Raw genomic sequence first — 12595 nt, forward strand, 5'->3', positions numbered from 1 at the left:
TGAATTTTCTTATTTTTATCAAATTTATCAAAATTGACATGACACAACCTTTTGGGCCATAACCAACTTTCTTCAATTTGAGAAATAAAACATGAGCATTCACCAAGTTCTAGATAGAATAAGTTACCTTTAGTTTGGGTGCCAGATCCTATCAGCTTTCCTTGCTCATTCAATAGTCTTGCCTTTCCATGCATGAATTCCACCTTGAATCCAGTATTGAGTAACTGTGCCACACTTAGCAAATTATGTTTGAGACCTTCAACCCAATAGGCATTATTATAAACAAGTTCTTTGGTTAGATAGATTCTTCCTCTTCCTTTTATGAAACGAGGTTCTTTATTACCAAACCTTACATTGCCACCATCATAATCTTCAAACTGATCAAACTTAGTTTTATCACCAGTCATATGATGTGAGCAACCACTATCTATAATCCATGTATCATTCTTACTTATATGAGAGATAAGAGCAATTTTATCTTCCTCATCATTGTTAGAATCATCTTTAACAGCAATATAAACAATTTCATCCTTACTATTATCAGAATCTTTAGAATTTTCAGCCATGAAACATGATTTCTTACCTTTGTTCTTGAATGATTTGAAATCTTTCTTGCCATTCCATTTATGATCCTTCTTTTCATCATTGTTCTGCTTGTTCGGGCACCTAGCTGCAATATGACCAATTTCCTCACATGAAAAACATATTAGAGGAACTTTACCTTTATATTTTCCTCTGCCTCTGGAATATTTCTTTGCTAGAAGAGCTTCAATTACTTCAAGATCATTGTCTGAGCTTAGATCTGATTCATCTTCTCTTTCTGACTAAAGTTTCTTTTTGCTTTTCTCCTTGAGTGAAATTTTGGCCTCAAATGCGGATTTCATGCTCTTGGAAGCTGGAACATAGTTGTCAAAGTTATCTAGTTCAAATGCAGTTAATCTCCCAACTATGGCCTCAAGATTTATCTGATGATTTGCTTCACATCTTCTTTCCTGAATTGCAGACACTCTGCATAAATGGGAAGCAAGGTTTTGAGAACTTTTCTTACAACTGTTTCTCATTTGATGTCACCACCAGCTGCCCTGATTGCACTTACACATGCTTTAACTCTTTCAACATACTTTGCAATGTTTTCATCCTCTCTCATCTTCATTTGATCAAATTGTCCTCTTAGACTTTCTGCTTTTGCTCTTCTCACATTGTCATCCCCTCCATAGATTTCTTTTAGCTTGTTCCACATGTCAAAGGTGGTTTTGTAGTCCTTAATGTCATCAAATTCTTCATAGCTGAGAGCAGATGCTATGTCTATCATCATGTTGTTGTGAGTTTTCTTTTCAGCAATATCATTGACTGAAAATGTGCCAGATTGTTCTTCATATTCTTCTTCAAGGTATTTTAGTCCAGTATCACCAACAGTAGCCAGATGAAGTTTCATCAGTCCTTGCCATGCTGAGAAGTTATCTCTATTAAGTTTTGGAATTTCTCTTTTGTAAGACATTCTTATCTTTTTCTTAGATCCTTGAAATCTTCTCCTGCAAGTACCAAAAGCTCTGATACCAATTGTTGGAAATGAGAATGAAGTAACTGAGAGGGGGAGGGGGTGAATCAGTTACTACAAAAACATTTCACAGTCCCTTAGATGTCTAAAAGTTTGATCTATTTTACAGATTACTGAAACTTGATATTGCAGCAAGTAATAACAATCATTAAGAACTGATATCAAAATAATTCAGCAAACTCAAACACTAGAGACATGAGATTTAACGTGGAAACCCAATATGGGAAAAACCACCAATGTAACTAGTTACTATTTTTCACTCTTCTGAAGTGAGCCCTATTAGGAGCCAACCCTGTTAAAGGTTAAAAAAAACATTGTTAGGTGTGACCCTATTAGAGGATTTAATCACCCTGTTAGGAGTGGCCTTGCTAGAGGTCTTTAGAACAATTCAACTGAACTATCACCTTGTTAGAGGATTTACAATAGGGTTGTTAAACCCACTCTGTTAAGAGATTTTGAGTTCACTATTACAATGGTTAGAAAGAAACAATGAAGTGACCTGATATAATGTGCAACTTATCTTTGTTGATTGCAGATCTCTGTTATGCTTGACTAGATCCTTACTGATCACATACAACTTTGCAGCTCCTTCAATGCATCTGATCCTTCATTACACTTCTTCAACATTCGCTCTTATGTTAAATATTCACTCATTCTATATCCATACATTCACACTCTTATGCATCCAAATTCTTACATCTCACAAATTCACAACTTGATCTTTCATATATACCTTACAGATGATCTTAGTCGGCTCTAATCACTGACCAATAATCAAACAAATACAATAGTTGGCTAGAAATAAATAAAATTAAAAACTAACAAATCCCTTTACTGGCCGACACTGCTTGGTTAATACTGTTCAGAAAATAATTCCTGTGTTAACTGACTGAGCTCGGTTAGTACAGAGAATTCCTTGAAATCCTTCAGTCACCGAGTGAACTCGGTAAGCACTGAGTTCCCTGTGATGACCGAGTGAGCTCGGTGAAACCGACTCCACTTTGATGATCGAGTGAGCTTGGTGAAAATTGACTTCTCCATAATTCCTTCGATGACCGAGTGAGCTCGGTGAAAACTGAATTCTTCATCTTTCCTTCAATGATCGAGTGAGTTCGGTGAAAACTGACTTCTCCATCTTTCCTTCGATGATTGAGTGAGCTTGGTGAAAATTGACTTCTCCATATTTTCTTCAATGATCGAGTGAGCTCGATGAAAATTGACTTCTCCATCTTTCCTTCAATGACCGAGTGAGCTCGGTGAAAACTGACTTCTCCATTTTTCTTTCGATGACCGAGTGAGCTCGGTGAAAATTGACTTTTCATCTTTCCTTCGATGATTGAGTGAGCTCGTTGAAAACTGACTTTTCATCTTTCCTTCAATGACCGAGTGAGCTCGGTTATTACTGTCTATTTTATTTTCTTCGATGACTTGGTTATCACTGTCTGTTTTATTTTCTTCGATGACTGAGTGAGCTCAGTTATCATTGTTTGAACTCGGTTAACTGAGATTAAAGACTGATATGACATTTTGTGTGACATCAAGGACAACACTATCCAACATATCATTGAATTGTAATATCTTCAAATTTGCACTACTTTATAGAATCATTACAAAAAAAATCTCTTTAGCTATCATAATATTTTTCTATTTTTCAAAATTATTATAAATTAATAAAAATGTTCTATCAATATTAGTTTTTTTTCAAAATTATTCTAAATAAATAAAAATATCCTACCAATATTAGTTGACTATGTTAATTATGTAGTACTTATATTGCTATCATCTTCTAAATTGAAACAATCAATTTTTAACCCGCATCTCTAATATTTTTAGTATTTGCCCCTTATTATAAAAAAAAACCAGACCAATATGATACTACTAAAAATGTAGTAGACATTTCACCGAGATTCCAAATTAATAGTGCCACACATCATTCAGGAGGCAAAAATAGAATCCTTCCAGTATATTTCTAATAGAGATGCTACAACAATTAGATTTACATTTGCTAGTCAATTTCTTGTCATAAAACTCGTTGTAAAACAACCAAAATACATGAAACTTAACATTCTTGGCCTTTCTATGGAGGTGACTATGATAAGTTTACAAAGCATAACTACCTCACAATAATCCTTGGTATAGAGAATATACAAGAAAACAAAAGGAAAACAAATTAAGAAAATATTAAAGTAGGGAAGTGAATTTTAGAGTTACCTTGGCATTTCTTATATATAAATTAGGCTAATACATTTAGCATACATAAAAGGCTTGGGTTGTTTGTTGTTGCTTCAGCATTTAGGTCAAAATTTCACACCATCTTGCATGTATCAAATCTCATATCTAATTTTAGGGTTTCCTTTGAACTACCCATATTGTTGATTGTGCAACTGCTAGAAAATGGTTAATATGAAATGAGAAATGTAATTATAAAATAACAAGAGCTCTGCAGAGCTATATTCCCTACCTTGTGGAAAAGGAAAGGACTCTAATGTAGTGACAAAAATAACTACAATATGAATGATAGGTTATAGGAAAAAGTAATAAAATAAATGTCAACCACAAACTATATCTACAATCAATGCCAGACAAAAGACACTTAAAAAAAATATAACTCATAAGAGATCATTCAAATGTTTCATATTGCCTAGAGCAAAAATTAATTAACATCAAACTTCTATTTTATTTCCCAAAACACTTCAAGAAAAGCTAAGAAAACTTGTGACGTAAGCCATCGAAGAAATCCAATGAATGTCTTCCCCATAATAAATCTCTCCACTTAATAGTAGCTTTATTTTAGTTTAAATAAGCTACAAAAATGACAATACATATTTATAAATTAAATTTCTAATTTGAAGCGTCCTTATGGAAGGGCACAACCTTAAAACTATTTCAATTATTTCTAGTGCTTTTTAAAATCATGCAATAAGTTTACTCAAAGAATTTCAACAAAGTGCCTATTGTAGGGAACTATTTTCTTAAACAAAGCATCTAAATCAAAAGTAATTGTATTACAACAATAACTAAAATAAATCTGACAAATGCATAAGAAAAAAAATGAAACACCTGACATAATTATGACACCCTAAGGACTAATCGTCAAACAACAAAGTCATCACAAGAAAAAGACAATGATAGATTTAAGAAATCATATACCCATAACTAATCCTTAAATACTAATTCATCATCAATTAAAATGAAATTCTGATAGGAATACTTTCATGTATAATTTTGAAAATTTAGATATATAAATAAAATTTCATAACATGAACTTAAATCTCTAAAGTCTACATTGAATCTTAATAGTAATTTCAGAGATGAACAACATATGACTATCTCAGAGCATTTAATAATCAAGAACCATATAGACGAATGCTTTATCTATTTTATCAATAATAGTATTAAGTATAATTTTTGCTACAACTTGAAAGAAATAGTAGTAGTAGTTTTGTAGACTATAATTTATAGTACTCAATGTATTTGTAAGTCTCGAAATGTACAAAAAATAGATAGTTAGAGACATTTTTGTAAGAAAATCTGTCAAATGCTTGACATTCTCTATAATTCTTATGTCTTTATTAGTAGTGTTTAAGTCTATGAATCTTTAAAAAATATTTTTTCAGTCTTTGGCTATGATAGATTGCACTTCTAGCCAACCCTTGCTTTTGCAATTCCTACAATAAGAAGGAAGAGAAATATAAGATTTTTACAAACCGTAGATAATTCTCATGGGAGAGAATTTTTATTGACTTGCCAAACATCAAATGTAGAAAATCCTAATATGTATAGTGGGACTTCTTTAAATCAAAGATATAGTATCTGACACAGACAACTTTCAAGTAAGTAGCTGATCTATACTGTAAACATTTCCAAGTAGAACAGGACCTCAAACAAACAAGCATATCAAAGATCACTTTTCCTATGGTTTGAAAAAAAAAATTTCGACATCAAACAAACATAATCAATAAATGATTTGGAAGAAAACTTCTCTTATAATTATATGAAATGAGACATCTAGTGCTTGGAAAGAAAGAGTGAAAAAATAAATAGAATAATAGGAAGTTATGAGTTACTTTCCACCAAAGTCACAACTAGCAAGAGTCATGTTATTCTTAGTGTAGTAGTTATCAAGAGCATAGGAGAGATTAATTGTAGCAATGTCTAGATTGTAGGAAGCACTTACCTGTACGATGGACATTATCTAGGGTAACTTCCAAGATTATGTTTGTGATGAAGACAATAGTTTAGCCAATTTTGTGTTTTTTGTTTTATTGTAGTGGTGTGTGTTGTTGGACTGGTAAGGATTGTGTCTAGCATTGTAACAATAGTTATATTTAGTGATGTGGGTGTTACTATAGGACTTGTGAGTATTCCCAGCTTGCTTAGGAAAATGAGAGCTTTGGAATAGAGGTTTGGAAATTAATGATAGAGAATTTTTGTCACATATCATAGGTAGAAATTCTCTCGCAAGTGTATCCAAAATGGGGATGCATAGAGTAGTGCTCCACATCCCTCATTTTTGAGTTTGAAGACAATGTCAAGATAGAGGTTTCATTGAATTCTTCTTTTAAGAAAGATAGTTTGCAAAACTAAAACAATAATGCCCCATCTCTACCTTGCTTCTATTAAAATTAGAACTTCAAGATTAATGCTAAAAAATAGTGGCACCTCTCTTATCCACTAGAATAACATTATTTCTTTTCAACAAATACATCCTATGATCTTGTCACGACTATGTGTATATACCAATTAATACCTTCAAATTGAATAGAAGCTAGACATTTCAATGGCCAGTATCAAGTCTTTTGTTTGTAAAGGAAATATATTTACTAAATCACTATTCCTGCCTAAGACTGAAAGGAGGATTGAAAGAAGGGTTTTAATAATAGCCATTACAAGATGTAAAAATTGGTAACTATAGGTCCATAGATGAATAATAATTTACCATCTAACATCAATCACCAACTTGGTTTGATTTCTACAAATTTCCAAAATTGTACTTGGCCTCTTTTGATATGGATGTTAGACAATATCACTCTAGGCAGAGCACAATGAATCAAATATTTTTAAAAGGGTTTTTCTATTATGTTATGAGGGTGTAAATTTGAATGTGTTAAGAGTCTTCATCAATGTTGATTATAAAATTATACACAGCCAAATGTGAAAGAAAATTTGAAACACTGTAAGATCTTGATCTATTCAACATTAACATAAAAATAAATAAGACTACACAATTAAATTTAGACATTTGATTCAATGTTAAGGAGAAATTTGAAACACTATAAGATCTTGATCTATTCAACATTAATGAAAAAATAAATAAGATCACACAATCAAATTTAGACATTTTATTCAATGTTAAGGAGAAATTTGATGGAATTGAATTCATGGTTTTTCAAACCTATTCATAGATTATTCTAATCAAATGTAATAAAAAAAATTGGCATGCTAAAATCATAAAATTACATTCATTATTGATGAACATAGTCAATTCTAGACATTTTCTTCAATCAAATCTATAAATTTTGTCAATCCTGATTATAGAATTATATAAAGTCAAATGTCAAAGAAAATTTGAAACATAGCTATTCATCAGTTATTATTTGTGCTAATTGAACATTAGACTCAGACAAAAAGGAGTGGATCTATTAGAATTCTCTAAGGCCTTCAGTGTCTAGAAGTTATTAGCAGGTAGGACATTCATTAGGATCGTTGACTTGTGTGAGCAACTGATCTCAGTACTCTGACCAAAGAGCCTTATTTGATCGTCAATTATTTGTAGAAGTCTATCTCTACAAGAAATTTACCTAATGGATGAAATAATCGGGTTCCATAGGGAGGGAGATCAAATATAGTGACACAGGCATAACTTCCAATTGTAAGGAGCTTAATCTTTTATGCTAATGAGTTCACGGTTAAATGTGCTCTAGGTGATTGTCTTTTATGCTAATTATCTCAGGGTTAAATGTGTTCTAGGTAGTCTGTAAATATTGTAAAGGAGACTCTCCTATTTAAACATCAATTGAGACTTCCACCAAATTAATTATATTGAATATCAAAGATATTATGAAGGTTAACACATTTAACCTTGAAACAGTTGGATGCCTCATAGAGTAGAGCTAGCTTTATTTGGTTTGGGTATTATCTATGCCTTTCTTGTGATGGTGAATTGGTTCTATAGTTATACAATCTAAACAAAAAGTTTACTAATAGTAGGTATGCATCATGCAATGAGTTGAATCTCTATATATGTTAATAGTTTTTGAACAAAAGACAAACTTACCTAAAATGAAAACCAATAGATATGTCCCATAAATAGGGATTTCTACTAGTTGAACTAATTTTAATGAAGAGCTCTTAGGATGGCTAGCTTATAGTCCAAAGAAAATGCTCACACTCCAAGGAGAACACTTAGAAGTAGAAAGCATCCTCGAAAATGAATCATTGAATGTGAAAAAGTTATGATTTTTACTGCTAGATTGAAATTGTGTCATCTTTATTAAAATAGAGATCCACAAAAAAAGAGTTATTAGTATCATCTATGTAATTAAGTGCCTTTCAACACAACTAAATAAAGGATGGTAAAAGAAAATAAAATAAGATATCAAATATTAAATATAGTAATTTTATAATCAAATATAACGATATAATATATTGTTCAAATTTGAATAGATTTTTAATAAATATATGTTAACTTACAATATTAGCTCATTATTAATATGATATTTTATTATATTATTAAAAAAAATTATATACTTGGAATGACCAAATAGGAGTCATCACACTTTCCATCCCCTTCCATGAACATTATAGAAAATATTATACACAAAGGTTCTAGTTTAACCAATCACCAAAATAGATGCTTATCTAATTGGCATAGCTTATTGGGACCCAAAAGCTCAATATTTTTAAAGATAGAAAATTGGTCATGGAATTGCTTTTTAGGGTGAGTTGAAATTTGGTAAGGTGACACTCTCTTAGGTTGCACTATAAAAAATGCAACACAATGGCATAGTAGACTCGATAGGGTTAAACAATAGAAACCCTAAACTTTCCCTCATGTATTTTCAAATATGTAGAGTTCTAAAATATACTGCAAAAAATTCTAAGTGAGACATACCTGAAACAATAAAGTACAAGCCCTGGGACTACTAATTGCATTACCTTAGATTGATATAAAGCATCGATGAAACACTGAAATTTATCTCTAAGGGTCCCAATCACGAATATCAACTTTTCTATCACTATCATTAGTGGGTCATGAGGGGAATATTATTAAGCACTAAGTATAAACTTTGCATTCTTGTGTTCTTCTAGCATTTTTTTATACTTTAGCTCTAATGGCATCCCAATCCAAAGGTTTTTCATGGTCTTCTAAGAGACTACAAGGCTAACTGTTTCTTTTACTAGGTTTTAGATGAGATTGGCCAAATTGTTGGTTTGAGCGATTTCCTAGGGCCATTGTTTCAAGAAATCCAAGATGAATTATCTGATTTGGCTCCACATTGTATAATGAGATGTGGAGATCAACACTCCAATCCTTCATATTGATTAGTTATGCATCTCTAAATTCAATCACCACCAATTTGTATTTTTTGTTTTATAATAGATTATGAAGGCCTTAGTGGATTTAGTTTTCCAAGTAGCCTAAGATCAAATGTTGGCTTTTGAGTGTTAGAATAGTAAGCATATATATTAGATTGATTTATTATGAAAAAAAGCTACAAAGTGGCAGCTAGAGTCCCTAGCAAGCAGGTAATATTTAGGACTAATAATATAGTATGGTGGACATTGAACATCAATTTAGTGAAAAAAAATTCAATATAGTGCAAAAATTTCAAATCTAAAAAAAAAAAGCAACTTTGCAACAATTTCAAAGAGGTGTATGACCTTTTCCTACTATTGATGCCATGTGATTTTTCGTATTCTAATTAGGTTTTTGATATTGTTAAAGCTTTGTAAGCTTTGGATTTACTTTAACGCTCCTAAATTCTCCTAGATATCAAAAACAATTTGTTTACAAAGCATGCAGTTATATAGTATATGTCTAATATGAAACTTATGATTATAGTCAAAGTCCATTTTTACATTTTGGACATTCTCATGTGCTCATTTCATAGAAATCTCCTCTGCAATCTTTTGAGTTTGCATTATTGGCATAATTTTTTTTCTATTACATATCAAGTTATCATTATTTGCATAATTATGATGGCTAACTATGTAATAATAGTTATATCACTTCATAGTTACATTGTTAGCTCTATATCTCTTCATCTGCTAATCAATGAATCAACAAAAAATTTATTATTCCCTTGCATTTGGTATTAGAGAGAATAGGATATTTATGCCTATGTAAAGATTAATTTGTTTGACTAGTTAATATTCTAATAATATTTTACAATTGCATATGAACTTTTAGCACTCACATAGTAGAAAATGTTTGAGTCCTCACAACTACTTAGTAGATATGTAAGAGAAAGGTGGAAATATAGACGAGGAATTATGTAGGCAAATGCACTTTTCAACAGGTTTCAGGTTTAGACAATGTGGGAAGGAAAAGAGTAAGAATTTGATTTTCCTTTTCGGAAAAAACCAAAATGTTTTCTACATAGTTAAGGTGTCTTCAAGGTGGTTCTAATGGAAGTGGAGGCTTCTATAATTTATAAGTAGCAGTCTTAAACCAACCCTAATGTTACATATTCAAAGCCTAGAAAACCCTATTTGTAGGTCATCTCAAAGAGAAGACCTATCCTCATAAATTTGATTTATTTTGTTCTAAAATGATCCAAATATGGATCTTATAAGCTTTGGAAATAAATAGAAAACAATAAAAAATAATAAACTACTCGCTATAGGCCCAAAAGTAATTGACTCCTATGAAAATATAGTCATCTTTGGTTTGGGAGGAAAAAAATAGTCATTAAAAATTTAACTATTACATGTTGGTGGAGCTTCTCATGCAATGAAAAAAAAATTGCTAACATTTTGTTGTGAAGCAATCCATACTTTATAATATTTTCTATTCAAAAGTAGAGATTTTCCAAAAATTTACTTTGATTAATCTTGTCAATTTGTTATTTCATTAGCTCAAGTATTTTGGCCTCTTGAGCCTAATATCATTTGTGCGAGAGCATTGAGATTATTGTTCTTAAAGTCCATGAATTTTAATGTCACATTCTTTCCACACCTATTAATTAGGATATTACTTTCATTCAAACTAGGGGGTTCAAAACCTTTTAAACTATAAATTCAATCTTTCAAATAAAAAGTTACAACTGGCATGAACAAGGCCCAAGTTCAATAGCCCACTAATTAATTGGCTTCAATTTCCCTAAATATTCTAGAGATCAAACATTTCAATGACATGCATAAGCTCTCTTAATTCAAGCATTGATAATCAATGTGTTGTAGTGTATCCATTGGAGCCATAAACAAAGCTTACAATATCAAAATGTATCGTGGAAAGCTTCGTCACTTCAAAGCATCTTGAGAGATTTTATGAAAATTCATATTTTACATGATTGAGGAATTACTTCATTTCATTCCCTTTGATGGCAGCTATTTGAAACATTTTACAGAAAAAAAGCCTATTTATCATTAGAACAGTGGCATTCTACATGCATCTATTATTCTAGTTTGAATGGAAATTTGAGGAATTTCTTTCTTAAGCATACAAATTAAATTTGAGTCAATATCAATTATGGCAGACAATAATGTAGTGGAGCCCTTCTTAATTTTGTGGTGCTAGCTACCAAGCTCTGACTTAATGATGTAATGATGAGGGATTACAAAAGATTTTGAAATAAAACCATAAATTCTCAAAGTCAAATTCCATTCTTTAAATAACAAGCAAATTTTAGAAAAAAAAAAAAACACATTCTCCACATTTTGCCAAATAATTGAATCATAAAATGCATAGGGAAGACAAGGAAGTAAAAACTAATTAGTAAGGTATTGACTTCGAGGATTATATGAAAATTGAAACTAGGGATTCTAAGGAAGAACATGAACACAATTATGGATAGTCCATTTTGATTATTTTTTCAAGACAATCATTAAAACAAGGATTAAAAGTAAACTACACCATTGTAAAACATTTTTTTTCATAGATGAAGTTAAAATATTTAAGCTAGATTTAGTCCACTATCTAAGTTGCAGAAAAAATTGTTTTACAATAGTGTGGTTTACTTTTAATCTGTGTATTAATTAGTGTCCTAAAAAAATAATTAAAATGGGTTGTACATAATTGTCTTCATGTTCTTCCTTAGAATACCTAGTTTCAATTTTCATATGATCTTCAAAGTCAATAGCTTACTAATTAGCTTTTACTTCCTTGTCTTCCCTATGCATTTTACGATCAAATTATTTGGCAAAATGTGAAGAATGTGTTTGGTTCTTTTCTAAGGAATGGAATTTGAATTTATTTTAATTTTAAATCGGCATAGAAAAAGAAATTGTAGTCACTAATTTTGAACAAAAATAAATAAACTACAAAGCTTCGACATCTTTCAATTTACATTCTTTTTCTTAATTTATACTTCATTTCAACTTTTCACAAAGACAAGGACCCTTCACACCATTACTTTGAAAAGTTCTAAATATTACATATAGAATAAATGAAAAAACTTAGCTATTTTATGAACCAAAAAAATGATGAATGAGGTATAGAAAAATATGAAATTTTTTTAATGTATTTTCATCTTGCCAAAGCTGATGACTAACTCTAACTTGAAACTATAAACTGACAAATAACATATATTTTTAAAAAATTGGCATGTCCGACTATGACTGCGAAATAGAGTCAAGAATCAAATTTGTGATGAATTGTGGGTTGAGTTGTATTTAACAGGAGTAGGATTGTTACTCATACCTGGTGTAACATTGATTGGCTTCAAGCATGGGAGCCTGTTGCATTCATGGGCCTTACAAGTCAAGGGAGAGAAAGTGAGGTTGTGCAGGAAAGGTAGACAAGAGTGTTGTAATATAAATCTGTGGAGTAGAAGAGAAGCATTGTAGTGTGTTTATCTTACATTGTTCACTTCC

This window comes from Cupressus sempervirens, chromosome 5 (genome assembly GCF_028749045.1).
Source record: "Cupressus sempervirens isolate cs-2001-9-10 chromosome 5, ASM2874904v1, whole genome shotgun sequence".
Classification (NCBI taxonomy): Eukaryota; Viridiplantae; Streptophyta; class Pinopsida; order Cupressales; family Cupressaceae; genus Cupressus; species Cupressus sempervirens.